Here is a 15,070-nt window from a genome sequence, read left to right on the forward strand (position 1 = left end):
CTTCTTGCATCTTCCCCAACTCTCTAAAACATGCACTAGTCAGCCCCATACTTAAAAAGCCCTCACTGGACCCAACTGATCTTAACAACCCATGCCCTATTTCCTTGCTCCCCTTTTTATCCAAACTCCTTGAACATCTGGTCTACAACCGACTGAGCGACCACCTTGCCGAATAACCTTCTTGATCCCCTTCAGTCTGGATTTCGGCCTCAACACTCCACAGAAACTGCTCTCCTAAAACTAACAAATGATCTACTAATGGCCAAAACCAATGGAAACTATTCTGTACTTCTACTCTTGGACCTTTCTGCTGCCTTTGATATGGTTAACCACCCCCTCCTCCTCAAAAAAGTCTACGCCTTTGGTTTCCGTGACTGGACTCCTCACTGGTTTTCTTCCTACTTATCCAACCGCACCTTTAGGATTACTTACAATTCAACTTTCTCCTCTCCTCTTCCTTTCTCTGTTGGGGTCCCCCAAGATTCTATTCTTGGACCACTCCGATTTTCAATCTACACCTCCTCTCTGGGTCAGCTGATAGCCTCCCATGGCTTCCAATACCATCTTTATGCTGAAGATACCCAAATCTATTTATCCACCCCTCAGTCTCCTCACATATCACTAATTTACTAGCAGATATATATCGGTCTGGATGTCGCACTACTTCCTCAAACTCAATCTATCCAAAACCGAACTTATAATTTTTCCTCCACCACATGCCCCTTCCCATGATCTCTCTGTCAAATTCAGTGGCACAACTTTCAGCCCATCCCGGCATGCCAAGGTCCTAGGTGTAGTCCTGGACTCTGAACTCTCCTTCAAGCTCCACATCCAATCACTGTTCAAATCTTGCCGCCTCAGCCTCTGCAACATCTCCAAAATACGCCCCTTTCTAAGCAATGACACAACAAAGCTCCTAGTTCCACTCCCTGGTCATCTCGCGCCTCGACTACTGCAATTCCCTTCTCATTGGCTCACCTCTACATAGGCTATCCCCCCTTTAATCTACTTTACTAATAGCTCAGTGTCCACTACTCCTCTCTGTCAATCCCTCCACTGACTTTTGCTCACCCAACAAATTAAATTTAAAATACTAACAACTTACAAAGCCATCCACAATTTAGCCCCAGCTACAACACTAGCCTAGTCTCAAAATGCCAACCTAATCGCTCTCTTCATTCCTCTCACTTCCTCTCGCTCCCTCGTCACTTCCTCCCATGCTCGCCTCCAGGACTTTTCCAGAGCCTCTCCAATCCTATAGAACTCATTACCCCAATCTGTCCGATTATCTCCTACTCTATTAGCTTTTAGATGATCCCTGAAAACCCTCCTCTTCAGAGAAGTCTATCCTACCCACACCTAACAACTTTACTTCCATTTTCTCCATCAGCTCATCCCCCCACAGTTATTGCCTTTTGTTTTACCTGCCTCTCCCTTCTAGATTGTAAGCTCCAACGAGCAGGGCCCTCTAATTCCTACTGTATTGAATTGTATTGTAACTGTATTGTCTTCCCTCATATTGTAAAGCGCTTAGCAAACTGTTGGCGCTATATAAATCCTGTATAATAATAATAATAATTTGCTAAATTTATAAAAGAAACAAAGAAAATACTATTTTTGTTTATATAGCAAAAAAAAAAAAAACCACAGTGGTGATTATATACCACTAACAAAGCTCTGTCTGTCTAAAAAAAGAATTATATACATTTCATTTGGGTATAGTTTTGCATGACTGAGTAATTGGCATTCAAATTGTGAAAGTTGAAAATTGGCCTAGGCAGGATGAGGGTGCAAGTGTGCGAAAGTGGTTAAATAGCAAATACAATAAAACAGAGTTTTTATTTTAAATGATTATTGTTATTTGGATTATATGATTTTAAAGTGATACTAAAGGATCATTTTTTAAATAAAATAAGAGTTTATACTTATCTGCCCTGTGCAACAATGTTGCACAGAGTGGGCCCTTACCTTCTCTCTGGCATTCCCTCTCTATGGTGCTTTCTGCTCCTCATTCCTCTGGGTGACTCCTTAGCAAGCTGGGTACTATTGAAGAACCTGTGTGCCTGGGCTCTTAAGCTGCGCTGTGTACATCCATAGATACACACAGTGTCAGTAAGTCACGCCCCTGCTCCGTTCTCACAGGAGTTTGACTGATAGCAGGGGGAGCCTATGGCTCCCGCTGCTCTCGTTGTGTCTCATGTGGGACCAGGAAGTGAGAGGAGAGGTGCTGCATCTGGTACACCACTGGAGCAATGACAGGAGTCAGGTAAGAGTTTGGGGGGGGGTACGATAGGTAGTGGCTAGTTTTTTTTTTTTTTTACCTTAATGTAGAGCATACCTTAACCACTTTAAGACCAGAGGATTTTCCTGCTTAATGACCAGGCCACTTTTTTCAACTTGGCACTGCGTGAATTTAACGGACAATTGCGCGGTCATGCAATGCTGTACCCAAACGAAATTTACGTCCTTTTTTTCCCACAAACAGAGCTTTCTTTTGGTGGTATTTTATCACCTCTGCGCTTTTCATTTTTTGCGATATTAATAAAAAAAGAGCAAAAATTTTGCGAAAAATTTACATTTTCTACTTTGACAGTTAAATATCCAATATATTCAATGTTTGTCATATATTTAGGCCAAAATGTATTTAGCTACATGTCTTTGACAAAAAAATTCTCAATGAGCGTATTTTTAACGACTTTAAGACCGAAAGATTTTACCCCATTCCTGACTAGGCCATATTTTTCGATTCAGCACTGCGTTACTTTAACGGACAATTACGCAGTCGTGCAAAGCTGTACCCAAAATAAATTTATGTCTTTTTTTCCCCACAAATAGAGCTGTCTTTTGGTGGTATTTGATTACCTGTGCGATTTTTATTTTTTGAAAAAAGAGCGACAATTGAAAAAAAAAACAATATTTTTCACATTCTGATATACAGTGGGTACGGAAAGTATTCAGACCCCCTTAAATTTTTCACTCTTTGTTATATTGCAGCCATTTGCTAAAATCATTTAGGTTCATTCTTCTTCCTCATGAATGTACACATAGCACCCTATAGTGACAGAAAAACACAGAATTGTTGACATTGTTGCAGATTTATTAAAAAAGAAAAACTGAAATATCACATGGTCCTAAGTATTCAGACCCTTTGCTCAGTATTTAGTAGAAGCCCCCTTTTGATCTAATACATCCAGGAGTCTTTTTGGGAAAGATGCAACAAGTCTTTCACACCTGGATTTGGGGATCCTCTGCCATTCCTCCTTGCAGATCCTCTCCAGTTCTGTCAGGTTGGATGGTAAACGTTGGTGGACAGCCATTTTTAGGTCTCTCCAGAGATGCTCAATTGGGTTTAAGTCAGGGCTCTGGCTGGGCCATTCAAGAACAGTCACGGAGTTGTTGTGAAGCCACTCCTTCGTTATTTTAGCTGTGTGCTTAGGGTCATTGTCTTGTTGGAAGGTAAACCTTCGGCCCAGTCTGAGGTCCAGAGCACTCTGGAGAAGGTTTTTGTCCAGGATATCCCTGTACTTGGCCGCATTCATCTTTCCCTCGATTGCAACCAGTCGTCCTGTCCCTGCAGCTGAAAAACACCCCCACAGCATGATGCTGCCACCACCATGCTTCACTGTTGGGACTGTATTGGACAGGTGATGAGCAATGCCTGGTTTTCTCCACACATACCGCTTAGAATTAAGGCCAAAAAGTTCTATTTTGGTCTCATCAGACCAGAGAATCTTATTTCTCACCATCTTGGAGTCCTTCAGGTGTTTTTTAGCAAACTCCATGCGGGCTTTCATGTGTCTTACACTGAGGAGAGGCTTCCATCGGGCCACTCTGCCATAAAGCCCCACTGGTGGAGGGCTGCAGTGATGGTTGACTTTCTACAACTTTCTCCCATCTCCTGACTGCATCTCTGAAGCTCAGCCACAGTGATCTTTGGGTTCTTCTTTACCTCTCTCACCAAGGCTCTTCTCCCCCGATAGCTCAGTTTGGCCAGACGGCCAGCTCTAGGAAGGGTTCTGGTCGTCCCAAACATCTTCCATTTGAGGATTATGGAGGCCACTGTGCTCTTAGGAACCTTAAGTGCAGCAGAAATCTTTTTGTAACCTTGGCCAGATCTGTGCCTTGCCACAATTCTGTCTCTGAGCTCTTCAGGCAGTTCCTTTGACCTCATGATTCTCATTTGCTCTAACATGCATTGTGATCTGGAAGGTCTTATATAGACAGGTGTGTGGCTTTCCTAATCAAGTCCAATCAGTATAATCAAACACAGCTGGACTCAAATGAAGGTGTAGAACCATCTCAAGGATGATCAGAAGAAATGGAAAGCACCTGAGTTAAATATATGAGTGTCACAGCAAAGGGTCTGAATACTTAGGACCATGTGATATTTCAGTTTTTCTTTTTTAATAAATCTGCAACAATGTCAACAATTCTGTGTTTTTCTGTCAGTATGGGGTGCTATGTGTACATTCATGAGGAAGAAGAATGAACCTAAATGATTTTAGCAAATGGCTGCAATATAACAAAGAGTGAAAAATTTAAGGGGGTCTGAATACTTTCCGTACCCACTGTATAACTTTCCCCCTAAAAAAAATTACGAATCTAAATTTTTTAACATTTTAGGCCAATTTTTATTCTGCTACATATTTTTGGTAAAAAAAAAATCACAATAAGCTTATTTTGATTGGTTTGCGCAAAAGTTATCGTGTTTACTAACTACAGGAAAGATTTGTCATTTTTATTGTTTATTTTTTTACTAGTAATAGCAGCGATCTGCGACATTGCGGCGGACAGATAGGACCCCTAACTGACATTTTTGACACTTTTGGGGGGACCAGTGGCATTACTACAGTAATCAGTGCTAAAAATATGCACTGTTACTGTAATAATGACACTGCCAGGGAAGGCGTTAACACTGTTTGTGATCAAGGAGTTAAATGTGTGCCTCATGCTTACTGACGTGTGTGGGGGGAGGGGGTTATGTGACACAGACACAGATCGCATGTTCAGCTATGCTGAATCCTGCAATCTGTCCCTGCCTGTCACAGAGGAGAACCGCCCGCTTTGTTTACACGATCGGGGAAGAGCGGCGGTGATAACCGCATCTCCTCCCCTATCTAAACACAGTGGGAGCGAGCCTCCTGGGGCGCGTGCGCCACCGGTAGAGGGAGGAATCTGGTAACGTAGGTCTACGTCGCCAGACCCAGGGCTGCCACCTTGCTGCAGTAGCAGTAACGTGAGCAGTCCGGAAGTGGTTAAGGTGAAAAAAAATTTGACTTTAAAACCACTTTAAGTTTTTTGTGTTCCACCATCACAGTAAGCATGTGTTAAACATTGTGTATAAAGTGGATATTTATTCCCCAGGTCAACGATGGCTCTCTGCACCCTTCCCCACAATATAAATCAACAATATATTTGTTTTGTTTGTTTACTTTTTTTTTTTTTCTGGCCCTGTACCCCGCAGCCATTTCCACCTAGACAACAATGACATGTTCTTACTCCCCCAGCCTCATGAGATATATCCATCACATATCCCTGGAGGATTCTGGAGCAGGGTTGGCAGAGCTGACATTTGCCATCAGGATCAGCTTTTTGACCTTAGAAAAGGCAGCTTATGATGACATTTACAGGTGAGTTTAGTGAAATACTCCACTCAATACATAAGAACTGCTCCAAAATTCAACACATCTCACAGCATGCAAAAAATGAACATGTAAACACATATAGTTATTTAAATGTATAAACCATGTGAATATAAAAATGTTTTCAGCACTTCCTATATAGTGAGTGGAGGGCTTCACTAAACTCACCTGTAAAACTTCAGAAGTCAGGGCCTGGACCGGAACCCAGGACTTCTGCTGTGCCTGGTAGTAACTCGCTGAGACACCTGAGATGCTGGACAGTGCCTTGCCTGATTGCTTAAACAACCTTGCCATATGTGTTGCTTCTCATGAACCTTGTTCCACTACACTTCTGCTTGATCCCAACCTGCAGGCACATGTTACCGACCTTGTTTACTAACTACTCTTTTGTTTGATCCCTACTTGCTATATCTGCTATTGAACCTCAGCTTGCTCACCTCCTAGTGGGGCAATCCTGAGGACCGCAACCTGTTACTTACATGCCACAAAATCCATCTCCAGCATCAGGAGCTCTGGTGAACACTGGTTAGTACTTAGACCCTGCACCTCAGATGAGCCCACGCCATCCGCCAGGGTGACCTGCTTGTTCCCTTTTCCAGCTGTGGAAGCCTCTTTACTGCTATAGCTACTGGCCTCTGAGCATGACACCTGACTGTGACAGGAGCATTTTACTATACTCACCTGTATATTACATTTTTTGTGTTGCGATTGCTCATTTTTAGTCGAGCTGCTCTTGTGAGTTGTTTATTTTGACAGAATAGATTTCTTGTTCAAAGATTTTATTGGATTTTAAAAGAACAGGGTATAAAACACTGAATTAAAAACAGATACATGATATTCTATACAGGTATATCAACAGTAGCATAAGCACACAGGTCAAGTCCGATTGAACAATTGGTGGTGCATTATTCACAAAGTAAAACCCAGGCATTTAGAGTAAGGCAAAATATCATACAGAGGGTTCTAACTGTAGGAGCATCGGAGTCTAAACAATACAGTGATCCAGTGGCTTGACCAGTGGTGTATTTATGGTTTAATTGGGGATAGGAGCAGGAGCCCCTATATGATAATTAAGAAGCGTTGTGGTAGGAAAATGAGTGGAGACTAGGAAATAAAACTAGCTTCTTGGATTATCAAGGGAATATGGGGGTGGTGGAAAAGTGACCAACGGTGACAGAAGATCTGTCTATAGGGAAAAGGATAGGAAATAGCCGAGCATGGGACTGGGGGCCTTTGTGAAGGTAGAAAAAAGGAAAGAGTAAGAGGAGAAATAAGGGGGAGTGGGGAAAATCCCCTAGTGTGACCTGACCACTAATGTGAGATCTGAAATAGAAGACAAAGTAATTAGCTACTATGGCATAAGAACTGACTCTTCAAAGTACAGTGGCAATTGGCGTTTAATCCAGGGTTGCTAGATTTTGTCCAGTTTGGGGACCTGTTTTTTTTTCTAATAGCTTCCATTTTTGTGTGAATGAGTGTGCAATTTACTCTACGCTTAATTTCGGCAACAGTCATGGATGGGGATTTCCAAGTCTTACCTATAGTTTGCTTTGCAGCTGTGAGGAGCTGGATCATGAGTTTGAATTGTTTACGTGTCAAGGTATGAGGCTTCGGATTGAGGAGGGCCGTTAAGGGATCCCGGTGTATCTGCAATTTAATGACAGAATAGATTTTGCGGGGATATTCAGTAATTGGCTTCTGATGACTGAGGAGAACAACCAGGGCCGTCTTTAATATGGATTGGACCCTGGGCAAACATTTTCTTGGCCCCCCCCCCCCCCCCCCGCCCCTGATGTAATTTAGCTCTCCACCCCAACATCTCAATCTCTGTGGAAAAGTTTTGCACAGAGCAGCCCCGATCCTCCTCTCCTGGGGTCCCCCAACAGCATTTGTTCATACACAAATCACAGTACCCCTTATCACATCACAGCGCCCCATTACATTGCAGCAATTTTCACGTCAATGTGTATACTAGTGCAGTATGATTTAAACCTGCAGGGGGACCAGTTTTTTTGTTATTTGTAAATTACTTTACTACTGCTTTAGGTCTGATTTACATGTATGCGGGTTGGCGGCCCACATTTTAGAAGGGCACAGCATCCTATTCATTTGAATGGGCTACTATGCCTGCGTTTCCCGTAGAAAAAAGGTGCATGCAGCATTTTAAAATTGCAGTGGCCTTGAAATCCATCCTGCTTTTGCACCATGCGACTTATCTGCAGTTCCTTCACTGGCAAGCTTGCTGCATTTTTTGGTATGTGGGCCATGCATTTAAAAAACACAGTGCATTTGCATGACACAGTTAACGTAAATGCACTGTGTTTTTTAAATGCATGGCCCACATACCTAAAAATGCAGCAAGCTTGCCAGTGAAGGAACTGCAGGTAAGTCGCATGGTGCAAAAGCAGGATGGATTTCAAGGCCACTGAAATTTTTTTTTCTGCGGAAAACGCAGGCATAGTAGCCCATTCAAATTAATAGGATGCTGTGCCCTTCTAAAATGTGGGCCACCAGCCTGCATACATGTGAACCAGGCCTAAAGTAGGCCCATCAAGCAGTGTCTGGTCTGGTGATGGCACAGCCATGCAGCGTGCTCTCTAATAAATAAATCCTTCTGGACACAGCCACAGCCTGGAATGGTCAGGATTTACTAAAACTAACTGGATTAACTACCTACATGGGGAGCATAGGGAGGAGAAAGACCTACCCGGTCTGGTCCTGGCCAGCTCAGCTCAGATCAGTGAGTGCCTCACAGTGACAGGCTAACTCTGCTATCGGCTCCACTCATTTCCCCAAAAAATGTTGGGACACATTCCCTTTACCATCAGAGCCCCCCCCTCTCCTTACCATCAGAGCCCCCCCTCCCCTTACCATTGGAGCCCCCCCTCCCCTTACCATCAGAGCCCCCCCTTACCATCAGAACCCCCCCCTCCCCTTACCATCAGAGCCCCCCCCCCCTTTACCATCAGAGCCCTCTTTTACCATCAGAGCCCTCCTTTACCATCAGAGCCCCCCCTTTTTACCATCAGAGGCCCCCTTTACATTCAGAGCCCCTCTTAACCATCAGAGTCCTCCTTTATATTCAGAGTCCTCCTTTACATTCAGAGCCCTCCCTTAACCCTCAGAGTCCCCCCCCTTACCATCAGAGCCCCCCCCTTACCATCAGAGCTCCCCCCCTCTCTTACCATCAGAGCCCTCTTTTACCATCAGAGCCCCCCCCCCCCTCTTACCATCAGAGCCCTCCTTACAATCAGAGCCCCCCTCCCCTTTACCATCAGAGCCAACCCTCCCCTTACCATCAGAGCCCCCCCCCCTCTTACCATCAGAGCCCTCCTTTACCATCAGAGACCTCCTTTACCATAAGAGCCCCTCCCTCTTACCATCAGAGTCCTCCTTTATAGTCCTCTTTTATATTGAGTCCTCTTTTACATTCGGAGCCCCCCTTAACCATCAGAGTCCCCCTCCCTTAACCATCAGAGCCCCCCCCCCCTTAACTATCAGAATCCCCCCTGCCTTAAATATCAGAGTCTCCCTTACCATCAGAGTCCCTCCTCCCTTAACCATCAGAGTCGGCTCCTCCCTTAACCATCAGAGTCCCTCCTCCCTTAACCATCAGAGTCCACCTTACCCTCAGAGCCCCCACTTACAGAAAGAGCCCTCCCAATGCTGGAACTGTGCATTGTGGGGAAGGAGAGGAGGAAAGAGGAGACCATCACATTCTAGATCAGACATCACAGGGCAGATGAAGAGGGGGCTGGGCAGATGGAAACAACAATGGTTCTCCTTACAAGCTGAGATGAGGGGAGCAGCACTGCAGTGAAGAGCAGAATAGTCTATGCTGGGACTCTGGCCACCATACTGCTGTCATGTGCCAAGCATAGGAGGAGGCTTCTGGCCCCTCCTTCCTGTTTAGTGACCCCACAGCAAGCAGCTTGCTATGGGGGCACCGGGGTCGAGCTGCAGCTCCATGTGTCTATTCAGAGCCGCAGTTGGCCTCACCCCCTCTCTCTTCTCATTGGCTAACTGACTTCTATTGACAGCAGTTGGAGCAGATGGCACTTTTCTGCTGTCTCAGCCAATGATAAAATGCATTAAGATAAAAAAAACCTTCTGACTTTACAACCACTTTAGGTGTAGTGCGTGTTTAAACATTTATTAATCCCTTTCGGACCGCCCGCCGCAGTTTTACGTCAGTACTTTGATATTAAATACTGGTGTTATAGCAGCAGATAGCTGCCATAACCCTGGTATTTTCCTACTCAGCCAGCAGACCTCTTTCACATCAAAAGTGGTCCCAGCCACTTTTATTGGTGGCGGCAGAGTTGCCTCCCCCTCCGGCCGCTTCCCGGTCATTGTCTCTGCTTACTGGTGCCGGGAAACCGATCCGGTCCTCTGAGGTGCTGTGCAGGAAGTTGAGTGAGGGCAAGATGGCCCCCAATCGACTCTATGGCCTTGGAGGACTGGAGCGATGTCATACATAGCGTCCACCCAATGGCCTCAAAGGGACCATTTTTTTCTTGCTAAAAAAAAATTAATTAAATATTTTTTTTTTTCTTTGCTTTTAAGTGTAGATGTGAAATCTGAGGTATTTTTGACCCCAGATCTCACATTAAAGAGGGCCTGTCCTGTTTATTTCTGATGTTTACATTCCTTTTAATAGGAATAAAAGTGATCAAAAGATTTATTTTAAAGGGACAGTGTGAAAATAATAAAATAAAAGGTAAAATAAATAAATAAATGAATAAACAAAGTTAAAGTGCCCCGTCCCTCCAAGCTCGCACACAGAAGCAAACTCATACGCAAGTCGCGCCCACATATGAAAACGGTGTTCAAGCCACACATGTGAGGTATCGCCGCGATTGGTAGAGCAAGAGCAATAATTCTAGCCCTAGACCTTCTCTGTAACACTAAACTGGTAACCTGTAGACATTTTTAAAACATCGCCTATGAAGATTTTGAAGTACCAATATTGTTCCCCTTTCCGCAAGCCTGCACAATTTTGAAGCATGACATGTTGGGTATCTATTTACTCAGTGTAACAATATCTATCACATTATAGAAAAAATTGGGCTAACTTTACTGTTTTGCAATTTTTTACTATAATAAAGGGTATTTTTTCCAAAGCAATTGCGTTTGTAAGACCGCTTCACAAATTCGGTGATGCATAAAGTATTGCAATGATCTCTATTTTAATCTCTAGGGTCTCTGCTAAAATATATATATATATATATATATATATATATATATATATATATATATATATATATATATATATATATATATATATATAATGTTTGGGGGTTCTAAGTAATTTTCTAGCAGGAAATACAGATTTTAACTTGAAAACAACAAGTGTCAGAAATAGGCCTGGTCCTTAAGTGGTTAAAAAAAGACAATTAGCAACTCACATAAAATGTATATAATCATTGTTCTCAAAAGGGATCCCAGCCTGGGAGAACACCAAAGGAACTGTGACAGGCTGGGATCCCTTATGAGAACCATGATAAGCACTATTTTATTCATTTTATATAAGTTGCTAATTGTCTTTTCTTAATAAATGTTTAAACACCCACTTAGCACTTTGCTTCTTTTGTCTGTCTGCCGCCTAGAGATCTCTTCAGTCTCTCAGAAGTGCTGTATTAAGTGTGCTGGATTGGATTCTTAAGCGGACCTTAAAGCCATAGGTTTTATATAATACTGTCCTCCACCTATGTAGTTTGTCTCAACCCAGACTGCACCTATCGTTCCATACTGACAATTTTTTATGTTGGGAGTTAAAGAGTTACTAAATCCAGGACCCTGCATTCACCATATCTGGTCTTCCACAGTACATAGAACATGGAAATGCAATTATTTTAGTAAATATGTAAATATAAACTGCTAAATATCTTTTCTCATCAGAAGTATATAGCAATCTTATGACTTCTATCAGTATCTGCTTAAGCTTGTAGAATGAGTTTCAATCTACTCTGACAAGACCCTTGACCCTCTGTCTGGACAGTGCTAATTGGTCCTGTGCTGATCACATGCACCCTCCTAAGAAAATAAAAAAAAAAACTTCTCTAGCAACACACACCAAACCGAGCATATGCAGAGTGACTCCAAAGGCTCTGTCTTATCATGAAATGGATTGGGGACAGTTTAGAGAAGACAGGATTGAACAACCTTTTTACACAATGCGGAGGATTAACCCCTTGGATTCCACAGTGAGTATAATAAGCATACTTTACTGCATATAAAGACTGATTTTACTGTTGTGGGTGTAGTAACACTTTAAGTTCCTCTTTAAGTAATTAGTAAAAAAAAAATGTAAAATAGTATTATTATTTTAAGTTTATATTATTACAAAAGCTTTAGTGCTCCTATGCACAATTAAGAAATAACCATGTAACAATCTAACACTTTTTAAAAAAATGTTTTATGATTTAAATGTCCTAAATTGGTACTTACTATTGCTGCCCTGGATGTACAATATTTCTTGGTTATGTTTTTTAAGGACAAGGACACTGCAACTTTCTTTGCTTCCTCAGCAAGGCAGTTAAGTCAGCAGAATCTCAGTCTGTAATGACAGTGCAGACATTTTGAGTTGAAGAGACCTGTACACTCTCAGTGAAAACTTTGCATGTGCTCAGCATCAGAATCTTACCCACCACTGTCATTAAAACAGACCATACACATGTAGATTTCTAAACAGGGCATAAAGAAGAAGCTCCTATTGGGCTTATTGAATTCTGACAGCCAGAGCCACTGTCTGTCAGAATTCAATTTTTTCAGTTAATGGATGTCAGACAGGAAGGTGCCAACAGGGCCACCCACAGAGTAGGCAGCACAGTGGCTAAGTATGGGCAGCACAGTGGCTAAATAATTAGCACTTTTGCCTTGCAGCACTAGGGTCATTAGTTTGAATCCCAACCACGGCACTACCTGCCTGGAGTTTGCATGTTCTCTCTGTGCCTATGTGGGTTTCCTCTGGGTACTCTGTTCTCCGTTAGATTGTAAGCTCCTTGAGGGCAGGGACTGATGTGTATGCACAATATATATAAATAAATATACAGTTAATATTTATGTGTACTGTATATACCCTGTATATATGTAAAGCGCTGCATAAATTGTTGGAGCTACAGTATATAAGCACCTGTAATAATTTTGGCTGGTTCATCAGGAACTGGCAGACCTTTGTTGCATGCATAACCAGCTTACGAGTGTACAGCTGTCTATCATATACAGCAATTTCGCTGCCATTCCAGACTGTCTAAAGCAGTGTGTAGGAGAGAGTCTGCTCACTGCCAGTGACATTGATGCAGGGCAGGGACAAGGGGTGGGCAAGAGGAACGGCTGACCTGAGCGCAGTGTTTTTTTGCACTGATGGGGCGCCCTGACCTTAACCCCAAGGGAAGGGGGAGTGCAGTTTGGCATCTTTGCCCTGGGTGCTGGATCATCTTGTCCCAGCACTGCATTGGTGAATCAGATTCTGTTATCTCTCCCATTTCACCACTGATATCACAAATGCATCCTTTTATCATGCAGCGGAAAATATCTGCTGCTAAATTCTCCAGGATTCTCTGAGAAGATCTCTCTCCTCTGAGTACCTTTTTATTAGGCGTTGTAGATCGATTCTTCTTTTGAGAAGTGAAGCAATCTACAAATGCTTTGAACAGTGGAGAATGCCACCTGTTACTTTAATCTTGTGAGACATAGCAACCATAGCATTTATAAAGCAGTGGTAAATTACCATTTCTGAGTACACAGGCAATCTCAGAGGAGACCCCCCACCTCATGTTAATAAAATTATTAGTCCCCCTACACAATATATATATATAGTATATACATAAACATGGCAGGGGGACATGTTTACTGTCTTGGGAGGTCTGATTGAGGAAGAAGGAACTCAATAATCTTCCTTCTTCCCTGGGGATTTTCTCTTCTCTCCCCAATTCTCCATCTCTAAGCTAGTGAATCTGGGAGAGAGAATTCTGACAGAGATCGCCAGTGAAGTGCCGAGATGGCACCCTCATAAACTGGCCATTTCTGTTTTTGTCAATGACAGATTCTCTGTGTGTCGAGATGATCAGCAGAGAACATGTTCTCCCCCCGATCATCTCTGTTTCATAAACCATTATTGAACTGAGATCAGCGGCTATCCTCGGGATCACCGCTGTTCACAGTTTCATAAACTGCCACCAAAATGTTTCAGGCATCACAAGCAGTACTGCATGCATCAAAGTTGGGGGCGAGAGGGGGAAGGGAGCATCTTTCTGACAGCTTTGCTGACACTCCTTGGAAGTGTCAGAGATAAAACAAATTCGCAGTGTCCTTTACCCAAAAAACAAACAAACAACCTAATAACCAACCAGTATATCAATGATAGCAATACCAAGTACGAAATTAATATATTTTAATGATATAGAAACCTTAGGTAATGATATTGTCTCTGTAATACACACTTCTTTAAACTGTGGCTTTTGTTTTTGTTGTGATGGCCTTCCTAGTGACCCCCTTCCCATTCTGGGCCCCATAGCAACTGCCTGGGCTACTTTGGCTAAGGTTATGTCACTGCTTCTTACCCAGGCACTCATTCCAGGTCCGTGCCTGCAAAAGTACTGATACTACAGCATCAGCATTACAGTCAAACAACTAGTATTTGCAATCAGTAATGGCAAGTTCCAAAACTTCCCTGGTACAGGTTGCTTTTTAAAATACCATATCACATTATTGGACAAGTTGCAAGTTCCTCAGCTGGGGAGGGGGGGGGGGTATGGGGAGATGAGGGTTGTAAATGGAAATGTGCACAGAGGTGGGGGATGGAGGAGAGTGGTCAGAGGACAAACATGAGGAAAAGGGGTGGAAGTGAGATGTGGACAGCTCATGAAATAGAGCTGTGTCGTGTACATAGTGCAGAGTTCAGAAGTGCCGCCCCTGAACTCTGCACTCTGTATGTAGAGCACTTCTGAACTCTGCGCTATGTAAATGACACACTCCATAAGTCTGCACTTTGTACGTAACACACCCCTAAACCCTGTTCTCTGTACACAGCGCACCCCTGAACTCTGCACTCTGTATGTAGAGCACTTCAGAACTCTGCATTATGTACATGACACACTAAATAACTCTGCACTTTGTACGTAACACACCCCTTAACTCTGCACTCTGTACACAGCGCACCCCTGAACTCTGCACTCTGTATGTAGAGCACTTCTGAACTCTGCACTATGTACATGACACACTCCATAACTCTGCACTTTGTACGTAACACACCCCTAAACCCTGTACTCTGTACACAGCGCATCCCTGAACTCTTCACCCTGTACGTAGAGCACTTTTAAACTCTGCACTAAGTATGTAACACACTCCATAACTGTGCACTTTGTATGTAACGCACCCCTAAAACCTGTACTCTGTACACATCGCATCCCTGAACTCTTCACCCT

This window comes from Pelophylax lessonae (assembly GCF_965119305.1).
Source record: "Pelophylax lessonae genome assembly, chromosome: 2".
Classification (NCBI taxonomy): domain Eukaryota; kingdom Metazoa; phylum Chordata; class Amphibia; order Anura; family Ranidae; genus Pelophylax; species Pelophylax lessonae.